This window comes from Bos indicus, chromosome 23 (assembly GCF_029378745.1).
Source record: "Bos indicus isolate NIAB-ARS_2022 breed Sahiwal x Tharparkar chromosome 23, NIAB-ARS_B.indTharparkar_mat_pri_1.0, whole genome shotgun sequence".
NCBI classification, from domain to species: Eukaryota; Metazoa; Chordata; class Mammalia; order Artiodactyla; family Bovidae; genus Bos; species Bos indicus.
The window spans coordinates 10,053,680-10,067,788 of NC_091782.1; the positions used below are offsets into that span (position 1 = coordinate 10,053,680).

Sequence of the window (14,109 nt, forward strand, 5' to 3'; positions counted from 1 at the left end):
TCAAAATTTAAAACTCTATCAAGAGAGTGAAAAGACAGTCTACAGCATGAGAGAAAATATTTGCAAATGATGTATCTGACCAGGGAGTAATGTTCAGAACGTATGAAGAACTCCTACAACTCAACAACAAAGAACCAAACAACCAATTTAAAAAATAAGCAAAGGGCTTGAATAGACATTTCTCTAAAGGAGATATACAGATGGCTAATAAGCACATGAAAAGATGTTCAATAATTCCCCAATTAATCATTAGGGAAATGCAAATCAAAACTACAATGAGATACCACTTCATACCCATTAGGATGGCCATTATCAAAAAAAGCAGAAAATAACAAGTGTTGGTGAGGATGTGGAGAAATTGGAACCCTTCTGCATTGTTGATGGGAATGTAAAATGGTACAGCTGCTGTGGAAAACAATTTGATGGTTCATCAAAAATTAAACACAGAATATGATAAAAAAAAAATTCCCACTTCTAGGTCTCTACTCAAAAGAATTGAAAGCAGGGACTGAAACAGATACTGAAATGCCAGTGTTCATAGCAGCATTATTAACCATAGCCAAAAGGTGAAAACAACCCAAGTGTCCATTGGTGGATGAATGGACAAAGTGTGGTAAATCCACGTGACAAAAAAGTGTTCAGCCTTAAAAAGGAGTGAAGGGCTTTCTTGGCGGTACAGTGGATGAGAATCTGCCTGCCAATGCAAGGGGACGTGCGTTTGATCCCTGATCGGGGAAGATTCCACATGCCGGGGGGCAACTAAGCCCATGTGCCTCAACTACTGAGCCCACGTGCTGCAAATACTGAAGCCCACGCGCCTCGAGCCTGTGCTCCGAAACGAGGAGCCACCTCAAGGAGAGGCCCGTGCACTGCTGCGAAGATAGTGCCCGCTCTCCGCAACTACAGAAGTCTGAGCTTTCAACAAAGACCCAGCACAGCCAAACAGACAAACAAAAGGAATGAAATTCTCGTACGTGCTGCATCACGGACGAACACTGAAATCATGCTGAGTGAAAGAAACTAGGCACGAACGGACGAGTGTTGGAGATTCCACTTAATATGAGGTGCCCAGACTAGGCAAACCGACAAGCATAGAAGGTAGAATGGTGGTTGCCAGGGGCTGGAGGGAAGGCGGGGAGTGGGGAGTCATTTTTCCTTTAAAGATTTTTTTTTTTTGGTGTGGACCATTTTTAAAGTCTTTATGCAATCTGTTACAGTATTACTTCTGTCTTATGTTTTGGTTTTTCGGCCACGAGGCAGGTGGGATTTTAGCTCCCTGACCAGGGATCAAACCCACACTGCCAGCATTAGAAAGCGAAGTCTTGACTACTGGACCACCAGGGAGGTCCCAGACCAGTGGTTTTTCAAGTGGGGTCCCTAGACCAGGAGCATCCGCCTCACCTGAGCACTCAATAGAAAGGCACATTCTTGAGCCCCTCTATGGACATATTGAATCAGAAAGAAACTTCGGGGTGAGGCCCAGCAATGTGGTTTTAACAAGTCTTCCAGGTGATTCTGATGAATGTTCAATCTGAGAACCACTGGCTTAGAGTGTATATCGTGGACCAGTGGTTCTCAGTCTGGGTTGATTTTGCTTCCCACAGGGCATTCAGCAATGTCTGCAGAGGTTTTTGGTTGTTATAATGGCTGGGGGTAGGGTGGGGGGAGTGGGGAGGGTGGGGGAGTGTAGACGCTACTGATATCTAGTGGGTAGAGCCAGGGATGTTACCCAGCATCTGCAGTGTATAGGACAGCCCCCCAACAAAGAACGATATGGCCCCAAACGTCAGTAGTGTCGAGGTTGAGGGCCCCCGCCTTGGGCCCTCATCTTCTTGGTGGTGTGCAAGCTTGGGCCGACCATCATTTCTTCTGAGTCACTTGCTATGTAATCAGGATTCTGGTCAGCATGAGCCAAAGAGGAATGGCTGTTGGTTAGACAACCAACAGTGTCTGCTCCTGGAAATTACTTTCACAGTGAATCAGACATCCCCTCCATCTTTCCCACCCTACCCCCTGGTGGAGAAGCCTGTTCTTCAGAAATAGAGAGACACTACAGAATGCCAAGTATGGGGCTGGCAGGGTCAAAAAGGTTTCCATATGTCAGGGTGAGCAAACACCCAGCCCCTCCTTCCCTTCCTTTTTTGGGGGGGAGGTGGGGGATCCTGGCGGAGGGATGTTGACAGGGATCATACTTGGTGGTTTACTCCAGATATTCTTAGTAATGTAGTTTTGTCAGGAGATTAATCATCTCTCTCTAAACGTAGCACATGATTTTAAAGGTTGGCTGCATCCCTGAGTGATTTTTGCAGTACTTTGGAGCCAGTTTTTTTTTTTTTTTTCTGTTGGAGAAATGCAGCCCCGTTGTGTCATAGGAGCAGGGGAGCAACTAGACTGTAATGTGTAGAGAACTCGTTTTGGGGGGCCCCAGTCAAGTGTGTGATGCCAGGCACACCCCATTTTGCATGAAGCAGACCTCCTAGCTCTGTCTGAATTTTCTGCAGTGGTGCAAGTGAGCAGTTTCGACACTAAGGCGGTAGCTGTTAGCCACATGCAGCTGTTGAACACACGAGATGTGGCTAGTACAGCGGAGGAATTATTTTGTTGTTGTTGTTTTAGGAATAGTATTTTCAAATGTATTTGATTCTATTTAACTTAAATTTGAATAGTCAAATGGCACCAGTGGCCACTGTCATGCGCTGTGTTACCTTAGATGCCCTGAGCTGTCCCCATGGTGCTCAGCAGTGTGCTGCCTCGTGGCAGCTCCGAGAGGTACTGACCACATAGCTTGCTTGGAGTTGGATGGGTTCTTACTTAGAGGGCTCCCCGTCCAGCCGATCTCAGCTGGCACTCCGCCCCCCAGCCCCAGGTTCCAGAGAGAGGCTTGGTTATTTTTTAAAAACATATTTCTTTTTTAAAAAATTATTATTATCTTGGCTGTGCTGGGTCTTCTTGGTGGCGTGCAAGCTTTCTCTAGTCGCCACGTGTGGGCCTAGTTAGCCCGCGGCACGTGGGACCTACTTTCCTGACCAGGGATGGAATCCACGTCCCCTTCATTAGAAGGCAGATACTTAACCGCTGGACCACAAGGGAAGTCCTGAGGCTTGGTTATTTTGGGGGGTTTTTTGGCCTTGCTGTGAGTTTTATGGGATCTTAGTTCCCTCAACCTGGGATCGAACCTGGGCCCTTGCCAGTGAAAGCACGGAGTCCTAACCACTAAACTGTCAGGGAATTCCTGAGGCTCGGTTGTTTTGAATGTTGCAAAAACCTGTCGCCTTGTTGAGCATTTCCCAGTTGAGGCAACCCAGCCCATCCAGTACTTCAGAGCTCTTTGCTTTTGGTGAGAATTTTCTCAGTTCAGCGTGGAAATGTTGATTATACCATGCCGGTCAGAAGCTCGACCTGATAATTGAGTAAAAAGTAAATTTGTTTTCCAATTGAAAAACATGTGCAATCTGTTTGATAGATTAAAATCTTTCAAAATGGGGGTTTCCTTGGTCAAAAAATATGTAAAAGGTCCCTGAGTGGTGCAGAGGTTGAATAGTCCAACCCTCTCACTTTGAAGGAGAGAGGGGAGACCCAGGTCAGGTCTCTGGGCTGGAATGGGGCCAAGATAGGACCAAAAGCCGGAGCTTCAGATTGATGGGAGAGGCCAGTGCCTGAACAGCCTTCCTGTGTGTGTGTGTCTGCCCTGGGCTGTCCGCCCCCTAGAACAGCGACTGTGACTGGCATTCCCTTTGATCGCTGCTCAAACATTAGGGAGATGTAAAAGCCTCTTTGATCACAGTGTCATGGAACAGGCATTACAGGCTAGGAGCAGTGCTCCAGGTGTGCTCCCTGGGCTGTCTATCATAGTGGGGAGCTACCTGGAAAGAAGGTTATAAAAAAAAATGCAAAGTCTTGGGTCCCATCATAGACCTATCCTGGTACCCTGGAGCTCCCCACCCCCATATGGAAACCCCAGCTCTTGTTACTCACACCCTGGTGTAACCCTCGCCAACCTCCCTGCACGGACTCTGGGCTTGGCCATTGGCTTGCTTTGGCCAGTGAGATGTTGGCCAGCATGATGGAAGCAGAGGCTTGAGAGCTAAACGCTCACACCTTGGAGGACTTCCCAGATGGCTCAGTGGTAAAGAATCTGCCTGCCAGTGCAGGAGATACAAGAGACTCGGGTTCGATCCCTGGGTCGGGAATATTCCCTGGAGTAGGAAACAGCAACTCACTCCAGTATTCTTGCCTGGAAAGTTCCATGGACGGGGGAGCCTGGCGGGCTACAGTCCACGGGGTCACAAAGAGTTGAGCACGACACATGCACACGTTGGAACTTGTCCGTTTGGACTATATGCTCTTGAAACCCTGAGCTACCATATAAGTAGGGCCAGGTACTTGGCGGGAGAGACCACGTGGGGATAAGGGCAGGGAGGGGAGGGGGCGAGGGGCAGAGACAGGTACTCAGCCAGCTGCCGGCCACCCGGGCATCTCAGTCCTGTGAATGAAGAAGCTGCTTTGGACATTCCAGCCCCAGCTGAGGCACATGGAAATGAACCACCGAGTGGAACCCAGGCAACTCACACCCTCGTGGTGGGGTGTTAGTGACCAGGGTTCTTGATCTTCCCCAATCAATAGAAATCGACTAGCGCCAGACAAGAAATTCAGACAGGCTTTAATGGGGACCTCTGCTGCAGCAGAGAGGGGCAGCAAGAACAAAACAACAGATTCCCTTGCTTGTTTGCTCCCTGAGGGCGGTGAGCTTGTCCCTTATATGGGGTGAGGGTGGGGGTGTGTCCAGGGGTCTGGCCAGAGGGGTCACTTAGGTGTTTTGCCCACCCTTAGGTGGTGGTGTGTGCAGGGAGCATGCATAGTAACTGCTTTTGCTCCCAAGGCCCTGTTTTTGCTTCAGGCTCTTCAAAAGTCACAGGTGGGTTTTTTGGTCTCTGTATCTTTTGGTCCAGAATTTGCCCCAAGTCCCATACAGTTTCATTGTATTTTGTCGCTCAAGGAGCGGTGTGTCCAGGTGCAAGCATTGCAGCGCTGCAGCAGAGGGTCCCGGGTCCCAGCCTGTCTCAGGGGCTGGGGTGCTGGTTACTGCCAGGCAGGGCTCCCCACTCGACCCCTGCTCATGGGAGTGGGTAGGGCTGGGGTGCAGTTTTCTCCCATGGTGTTTGGCTACAGTTGAGCATTTCTTGTTTTAAAGATTTTTATCTTGCTAAACTGCACCTCTCCTAATTCTTTGGCTGAAGAGAGGAGGCTTTTTTTAGGGCTGTTATTGTCCATACTCATTGGTCTTCCTGGGTTGCTGGCTTCTCCAGCCGCACACCTGTGATATATCGGCTGAAAAGAAAACCCAGAGAACTCACTGTCCTGTCATTCTTTGGGTTCCAAGGTCTCTAGTCGGCCTGTCTTCTTTTCTCCCCTTTTAGAGTCTTATATTTGTTTATGTCCAGGACTTTTAGCTGGACTTTGCAGAAGGAGGAGGGACAAGTACATTTACTCCATCTTGCCCAGGAACCAGAAATCTATGATTTGCCTGTTCTTGAACTTCATATAAATAGAGTCCGTTTAGTGTGCTCTGTTAAGTCTGGCTTCTCTTGCTCACCATGATGTCTTGAGATGTTTTCCATGTACTTGTGTGTAGCTGGGTGTTTTCACTGCTATATAGTATTCAGCTGTGCAAACAAACCACACAGTAGAATTTGCACTGCGGAGTCCTAGACAGCAGTGAAAAAGCAAGTGATCGCAACTGCATGCAATAACCCCATGATTTATTGATCAGTCCCTCTGTGGATATGCATTTGGGTTGCTTCCAGTTTGTAGCTATTATGAGCAAAGCTGCTACAAGTGCTCTTGGTCATAGGTTTCAGTGGCCACACACACTCATTCCTGTTGGGAGTAAATATTGCAAAAGCCTCTCAACTGGTCTCTTCATTTCAGCTGTTGCCTCCTTCTAGCCGGTTTTCCACGTCAAAGCCGCAGTGACCTTCTGAAAACATTAACTGGATCTCTTCCCCACCCTTGCTCAAAAATACCAGTGGCTTCCTTTCTTGCTTAGAATGAAATCCAGGTCCTCACCGTGGTCCACAAGGCCCTACAGGACCTAGCCCCGGCCTGTTCTCTGTTCCTACCCCTACCCACCCACCTGTCCCCATCCATTCAGTTTTGGGTGCCTTCAGTGTGCCTAGCTCGCTCCCACTTCAGGGCGATGTGCCCGAGCTGTTCCCTCTGCCAGAAACATTCTGCCCCCAATCATCACATACCTCCCTTTCCCTTTTATACAGGTCTTTGTTCAGATGTTACCTCTTCAAAGAGGGATTCAAGGGACTTCCCTGGTGGTCCAGTGGTTAAGACGCCACTCTTCCTCTGCAGGGGGCATGGGTTTGAGCCCTGGTCAGGGAACGAAGATCCAATATGCCATATGGCATGGCCAAAAAATAAAAAATTAAAAAACTAAGTTAAAAGTCAAGCATTAAAAAAAAAAAAAGGATTCTAAAATGGCCCCCACTCATCCTCTATTCCTTTACCCACATTATTTTTCTTGATGGTACCCAGAGCCACTTGAACTTTTACTGTATTTATTGTGTGTCTCCCGCTTTGGCGTGAAACATCCATGGGGTCATCTCATGGTTCTGTGTCCCACTGCCTAGAGCTGTGGTGCTCAGGAAACATCTGTTAAACGTATTAAAGACACTGACATGGGATTTGGGCACATGCCTCTGTTCTGACACCAGCATCATCTTCAGGCTGTTTCACAGGCCAAGTCCCCAAGACTCTAATCTCCTGGGACCTTGTGACAATGTAGACTCTGATCTGGAGGTCTGGGGTGGGACCTGAGAGGCTGGCGGTCCTCCCAGCTCCCAGGGGATGCCCAGGCTGTGGGGTCTGAGACCCAGGCTTTGAATAGTGAGGCCGTTACTGCGCTGAACTGGTTTTCACATCTGTTCATTGTGGAAAGCAAGTGGTGATGTGTGGAAAGCACGGTGCATGGTGCCTGGCCTTAGCACACTCTCAGTAAGTTTCAACTGCCCCTCCTCTGGGGGCTTTCAGGGTCTGAAACTTGAAGCGCCTGTTGATTTTCTGCCTCTGGTCATCCCCACCCCACCTTGTTTGGTCCCCTCCACTAACCCTCAGCAGAGCCTTGTCCAGGTTATTTCTCCGTTGCTGGCCAGCCCCACCTGTCAGGGGCAGAGGCTAGGGGAGGATTCTGATACTTTGACAGTCATGAGGGCATTATGCAAATGAGATGCAAAGCAGCAGTTAATGAGCCCTGATTGTGTTTGCGCAGCACTGGGGAACAGGGAGGATTACTGCTGGGCTGGGGCGGGGAATGGGGGTTGGGGGGGGTGGGGACCACGATGCTCTTTCGGGTTGGAGAAGGAGACGGTGACAAAAGGGATTGGCTTCTCTGGGGGCCACGAGAGCAGCTGCCCTGTGGCCTGGGCAAGGCCCTCTCCGTATTTGTAGACTGATCCAACCTGTGGGACTGGAACACGATTAAGGTCCAGGAGGTCTGGCACAGGGTGTATGTCTGTGTGTGTGTGTGTACACGGGTGTGTGTGTGTGTGGATTAGGGAGTGTCCCTGGGCCTGTCTGGGGCCTACAAGTACAGTAGTGGAGGCTGCAGATGACAACTCCTTGATGTTTTTCTAGCTCAAGTAACATGCCGAGGAAAGTTGTCACAGAACCGACAGAGACTTCCCCAGCAGTCCAGTGGTTAAGACTCCGTTCTTCTACTGTAGGGAGTTCAGGTTCGAACCCTGGTTGGGGAACTAAGGTTCCCCCCCAAAAAAACACCAAAAGACAAAAAAAATTGGCAGAGGACAATTTTCCCCTGAATGGGGGTCCATGTGGGAAGAAGGAGACAAGGAAGGTAGGAGATAAAGATGGGGCAGTTTCAAAGGGCACAGGCTGACAGGTGTAACCTGTTACCGGTATTTTTGCTGCTTTGCTGCTGCTGCTCCTGCTAAATCGCTTCAGTCGTGTCCGACTCTGTGCGACCCCAAAGATGGCAGCCCACCAGGCTCCCCCGCCCCTGGGATTCTCCAGGCGAGAACACCGGAGTGGGTTGCCATTTCCTTCTCCAATGCATGAAAGTGAAAAGTGAAAGTGAAGTTGCTCAGTCGTGTCCGATTCTTCGCAACCGCATGGACTGCAGCCTACCAGGCTCCTCCATCCATGGGGTTTTCCAGGCAAGAGTACTGGAATGGGGTGCCATCACCTTCTCCATTTGCTGCTTTAGGGGGTCTCTTATCAATGTCAACTTTGACAAAAATTAAGTCTGTCCAATCTTGTTGTCTTCTTCCCTCATGAACCTCTCTTGGGGACCCTCCCAACAGCAGATGGGGCTGGATCAGGCTGATGGAGGTGGGCGGGGGGCAGCTGTCTTTGATATCCCTGGTTGAAGCTGGCTGTTTAGGAGAAAGATGATCCGAGGCTGGGGGCTGGCAGGCGGGCCGGGGGTTCTGCTTACAGGGCCTGGGAACTCAATCCCTCCCTGCCCGCTAGCTCTCCTGGGAACCTCTCCTCTCAGGCACCAGGCATCCCCACACTCTTGGCCTGGATGTGGACCTCAGTGACTATTGAGGACCTCCAGGTCTGGGGACACCCAGCATCAGGCTTTTGGCCCAAGGAGGCCAGGCTGGAAGTCACCTCTGAGGTTGTTTGGGGGGATCCTCACCCATGTCCACTCTGACATATTCTAGTACATATGACCCTGTCTTGCCTTGATCTAAGGATGAGAAGCATCCTCTTAGAAAATGGGTGGCTGTCACCATGTTTCGCAGTCAGAGCTTTCCTAATGGAACCCAAGGGATACGCCTGGCAGGCAGGGAGTTCAAATCCCAGCCCAGGCATTTTCTGCCTTTGTCCTCTTGGGCAAATTGCTCAACCACTCAGAGCCTCTTTCCTCCTCAGTCCTGGAGCCTCACAGAGATGCTGCAAGAGAAGAAGGGTCCAGAACATCCACTAGCCCGTCACCCCTGAGGGCAGAGACTTTGTTTTGCTGGTGGCCTGCATCCCAGCATGTAGAACCCCAGGCACATAGTGGGTGCCTAGTCAATATCCGGTGAATGAATGAAGTGCCCCATTTCATCTGTTCCAAGATGATTTCCCCCTCAATTTTGACACCACTGATATTAGGGTGCTTCATACAATCTGTATTAATAGCATGTCTTGGTTTAATTGGCAGCAGACTTATGACCGAGAGGGTTTTAGATGGGATGAACTGTGGAAGCAGCTGTCACTGTATTAACAGGCACTTTTTGGCTTAATTTTTGGTGGGTCCACACACTTTCTGATTGTGTGTGCCCTCTCTGGGCTGTGCGGGATCCCTGGGTATTGCCCTGGGGCACGGGGCCTGCAGTGACCCTGCCTGAGGTCTTTCTGAGGCTGTCCTGGGCTGAGGGTAGCGCTCCTATGGGGAACACTGTGTGTCCTGGGCCCCTTTCCCTTCTTGACCTAAAAACCCCCTCCCCTGGCCCCCACTGGATGTTACCTATCCCTCCTGGTCGGTGGCAGGACTCTTTGAAGTCTGGAATTCTTTTGGGGGAAGGGGGTCTATTTTGTTCAATCCTGTCTTGATTCCAGGTACCAGGACTGGACAACAACTAGGGGGATGGAGGGAAATCTGTGAGCTGTCTAGGCTGAGGGGCTGTAGGTGGGATCTAGTCTGGACCAGGCAGAGGACTTTTCAGAATGAGAGAGAGGGAGTTGGGGAGGTGGACCCGTCTCCCCACCCTCCCACAGTCCCCTCCAGGCCCCCCACAGCAGACCGAGAGACCGAAGGCAGATTAGTGTCCAGAGGAGCAGACAGATCCTCTCCTAGAAAGGGGCTCGTTGTTCAGTCCCCTGGCTGGGACACTCACTTGTGTCACCAATCCCCTCCCATGAGGCCAGCGTTGGGGGCTTGTGTGTACAGCTGCAATTTTGTAGGGGAAGAGTTTATGCATTGTATGTTCTGGATTCATGTAGATGTGTGTACACATGTCAAAGATATGTGTACACTGATAGTAGTGTTACAGTATATGTGTGTGTGTGTTATCTGTACACGTATAGGTAAGTACACAGACGTGTGGAAATGCACATGTGCAAATACACATAATGAGTGTTTGTATATGTAAGTGTGTCATTGGCATGCACATGTGCATGGACAAGTATTGGTGTGGATGGGTCATACATGTGCAGTACATGTTTGCTGTGGGGCATGTGGGACAGTGCTGGCCTGTGGGAGCAGCGCCAGAATTAGAATCACAAGGCCTGGCTGCCAGTAAGGAGCCTGGGAGCCTTGGATGCCCAGACGGGTGGTTTTACTACTATGGGCCTCAGTTTCCAATCTGTAAAATGGGCATGGAATCTCTTGGAATGTAAGAACACTTGGCCTGACCCAGAAAAATCTCAAAAGTTTGAAATTGAGAAGTGATTGAATGAGAATAAATGATTAAGCAAATAGAAATGTTCTGCAGAGCGACACGTGGTAGCATTTTCAGGACCTGAGGGGAGCATGTGGAAAGGACGCAACTTCCAGAGTCTTGAAGTTGGGAGGCAGGGTCTTGGGGACCCCGTCCCCTCGCCCTGCCCCGGCGCGGGGCGTGGCTGCCGGAGCCCGGGAAGATGAAGCATGCGCGTGCCCGCCCTGGGGTGCGGGCGCAGCGCAGGAGGCGGGCGTCCCCTGGTGTCCGCGGGAGGGAGGCTGTCTGAGCCGGCATTGCCCAGTTGCCATGGAAACGAGCAGACGGAGGTGGGCGGCAGGAGAAGGAGGCGGGTCGGGAGGAGGGACGGGGAGGAGGCGGCGGCGGGCGGCAGGCGGCGGGTGGCGGGGAGCCGGTGTCTGCAGCCCTGGAGCCGCCGCGTTCGCGAGCGAGTGGTGGAGGGAACCCAGGAGGACAGAGCCCCCGGCCCAGGCGTCAGGCCCTCTCCCCGCCCGCCGCCACGGAGCAGGAGGAGGGCAGCCGGCCCCTCCGGCCCCGGCCTGGCCCAGCGGGGGCCGCGCGCGCCTCCGTGCTCCGGGCTTGGTGCCCAGACGGGCCCAGGTAGGCATCTCGGTGGGGACAGCCGGAAGAGGCTGTCCGGAGACTGGGGCCGGCGTCCGCTCCTGCCTTCCCACCGGCAGGACCGGGCGGCAAGCCCTGGGGCCAGTGGACCTGGAGGGGCGCAGCCCGCGTCCCCAGAGGCCCTTTGCAGAAGCTGGGTCCTCCCCATCAGGAGGACTGTCCCTGTTACTGCCCACTCTGCGCTTCTGTCCTGCCACAGGTCCTTACCAGAGAAGTGCCCCTTCCCTCGCAGAGTGGGCCCAGGGCGCCAGAGCTTCCAGGAGCCCGTGGTGCTGCTGCTTCCCAGGCTGAGGCTTGGAGGTCGGGGTGGGGGTGTGGGTGTGGATGTCCCCCACCCCAGCTCAGGGCAGTCCTAGGCCCTGGCCATAGGGAACCAGCAGGCCCACCTCCTACCCCCACACCAGCAGCCTCCCTGCTGGCCCCGTGGGGCCTGGGTTAGACCCCGGGTCAGGGAGGAGACCTGTCTTTTCCCCCAGGCTCAGGCCCTTCCCCTCCTTTCTCTCCCTGTAGACCCAGTTCCCCCAGATCTCCCCAAGGGCCCTGTCCCACCTGCCCCATTAGCAGGCCCAGGGTCTCCATGCTGGGTAGGGGCCGGCCTCGATGGGGTGGGGTGCCCAAGGCCCTCCCTTCCCCTCTCTGTCCCTCTGCAGCGTGGCTCCCGGGATGGACTCAGACGCTGCTGGGGGAGCTGGGGCACTGCAGAGGAGCCTCTGCTGCTGCCTGGGAGGGGGTGGGGCTGGGCCTGGGGAGGAGCTGGGTGGCACTGCCGGGCTGTGGGCACAGAGCAGGCAGGAGGGCCTGCGGCAGAGCAGTGGGCGCAGAGCACCGGCCTTGGGGTGGGGGGGGGGAGCCCTGGGCCACAGCTGAAGGGCCTCGACCAGCATGGGGGGAGATCCCAGCCCAAGGTGGGCAGGGGGTGGCGTGTCAACCTCCAGCCTGCCCTGGGGCTTAGGACCTGAAGGGTCTGCCCTGTTCTCCCGCCTGCCCTCCGTCCCCAGCAGCCCCTGAGAGCTGGGCTGGCTCCTTGGCTGGGTCTCGGCACCGCACTGGAGCTCCCCCTTCCATGGGCACTCGGGGGTGAGAGGACCTGGGACAGGGCCTAGGTGATGGGGTCAGGGGAAGCGTGCTGAGAAGCTCCATTCATTCATTTCTGCAAACCACAGTTGCACTTGCTGAATATAGGTACAGAGGTCTCCTACTTTGGAGTTAAAGGCCCAGGTGAGAGGGTGGGCCTGGGGGTGGCAGGAACTGGGTGGGGAGGTGCAGATTTGCTCAGAAGCCAGCAACCCAGTAACTCGTGTGCACCCCCTTGTCTCCGAGCCCTGGCACTCTCCTTCCGACCAGCCTCCATCCCATCCCCATCAGGACAGGAGCCAGTGAGGCCTGGTGGGCAGACTCTTTTGGCAGAAGTTGGAAAGAGCCGACCCTTCCCCCGAACTCCCACTCCTGTTTGGCCTTCTCTAGGCCACAATCCCCTTCACCATTTTCTCTGTCCCACGCGTCCTGGGCTCTGTGTTTGCTCGCTCTGTCTCTCCTACACTGTTGCCCCCAGACTCTGGGGCAGTCATCGCACAGGAATGGAAGCCCCATCCCATCACACCTAGTGGGCTCACAGCCCAGGGCCCCCGGGCCCCACCCCCCTGCAGCCTTCCCTGCAGCGGAAGCAGCTGAAGCGTGGCTGCAGGAGCATCAGAGGCCCCGGGACTGGAACAGTTTGGCCCGGGCTGGCCCTCCCCTCGTGCCCCCGGTGTAGGAGGTCTGGGGAGAGGAAGCCGAATCTCCACTTGGCTCTCAGGGCTCCAAAGCTGAGCTCCAGGCTTCTTTAAATTGGTCCTCCCGCTGTGCTCCCCATCTCAAGAAGCAGCACGCCCTGCCCCCGCCAGGCGCTCAGGCCCAAACCCCAGCACCACCTTGACCCCTCACTTTCACATCCAAACCATCAGCAAATCCTCTTGGCCCCAAAGTCAGTATCTCCCAATTCCAAGGACTTCTCGACAGCTTCCGACATTACTGCCTTGCTCTGAGTCCCTATCTTCCATCACTGGGGTGGTGGGGGGCTGCAGCTGCCTGCCAGCAGGTGCCCCCTGTAGTACACGCTCCCCCTCGCCTCCCCCAGCAGCCAGGGATCTTTTGAAACCCAAGTCAGGTCACACCTCACCTCTTCTCACACCCTGCAGTGGTTCCTGTCTCACTCGATGGGGGGAAGTCACAGGCCCCCCTCTGACCTACAAGCTGCCACGTGTCTGCATCACCTCCCAGTCAGCCTCCCTGACTTCAGCCTTCCCCCTCACTCGCTCTGCTCCAGCCACGTGGCCCCCTTGTTCCTCAACCCTGGCAGCTGTGCTTCGCCCCAGGGCCTTTGCACCGGCTGTTCCCGTGGCCTGAACACTCTTCCTCCAGATATCTGCGTGGCGCCCTCCATTACCTCCTTCAGGACTCTGCTCAAATGCCGCCTTCTAAGAACGGCCTTCTCTGACCAGCCTGTGTAAAACAGAACCACTCCTTAGCCCCCACCATCCCTCCCTGTCCCCTGTTCTTCCCCAGAGCTTTGGTCACCTTCTAACACACTTGATCATTTACTTTTTCGTCCAGTTTCTGGTCTTGCCAGCCCTTTAGAGTGTCAGCTCTTTGAGGCACAGGGGTTTCCAGCTTGCTCACACTGTAGCACGGAAGTGAGTAAGTGAAGTTGCTCAGTCGTGTCCGATTCTTTGCGACCCCATGGACTATAGCCTACCAGGCTCCTCTGTCCATGGGATTTTCCAGGCAATAGTACTGAAGTGGGTTGCCATTTCCTTCTCCAGGGGAACCTTCCCGACCCAGGTTTCGAACCCAGGTTTCCCGCATTGTAGGCAGACGCTTTGCCATCTGAGCCACCAGAGCTGCACAGAAAGGATCAGGGCTGCAATTAAAGCCATGAGTCTTTGGTTCAGTGGCTGGCCCCCTTGCCTCTGCAGGGTAACGAGGAGGTGGGTTTCAGCCTCACAAGGGAAGGGATGCAATGCCCACTGCCCACCCCGCCCCCCGGGGACTGGGCAGTTGCCCCAGGGCATCGAGTGGGACAAGATGTCCT

General features: G+C 53.6%; 1 protein-coding gene across 3 annotated transcripts in view; it reads left to right on the top strand.

Moving 5' to 3' along the window:
* Positions 1 to 14,109, top strand: part of PACSIN1 (protein kinase C and casein kinase substrate in neurons 1) — a 65,062-nt gene that overhangs the window by 24,827 nt on the left and 26,126 nt on the right. The window contains exon 1 of one of the 3 annotated variants that reach the window (XM_019986300.2): positions 10,637 to 10,726. The exons of 1 other annotated variant lie outside the window; for it this stretch is intronic. The gene's annotated coding sequence lies outside the window, so the exon portion shown is untranslated. Of the gene's footprint in view, positions 1 to 10,636; positions 10,727 to 10,784; positions 11,019 to 14,109 lie in introns of those variants that run through there. One more of the 3 variants, XM_019986301.2, reaches the window with a different exon arrangement.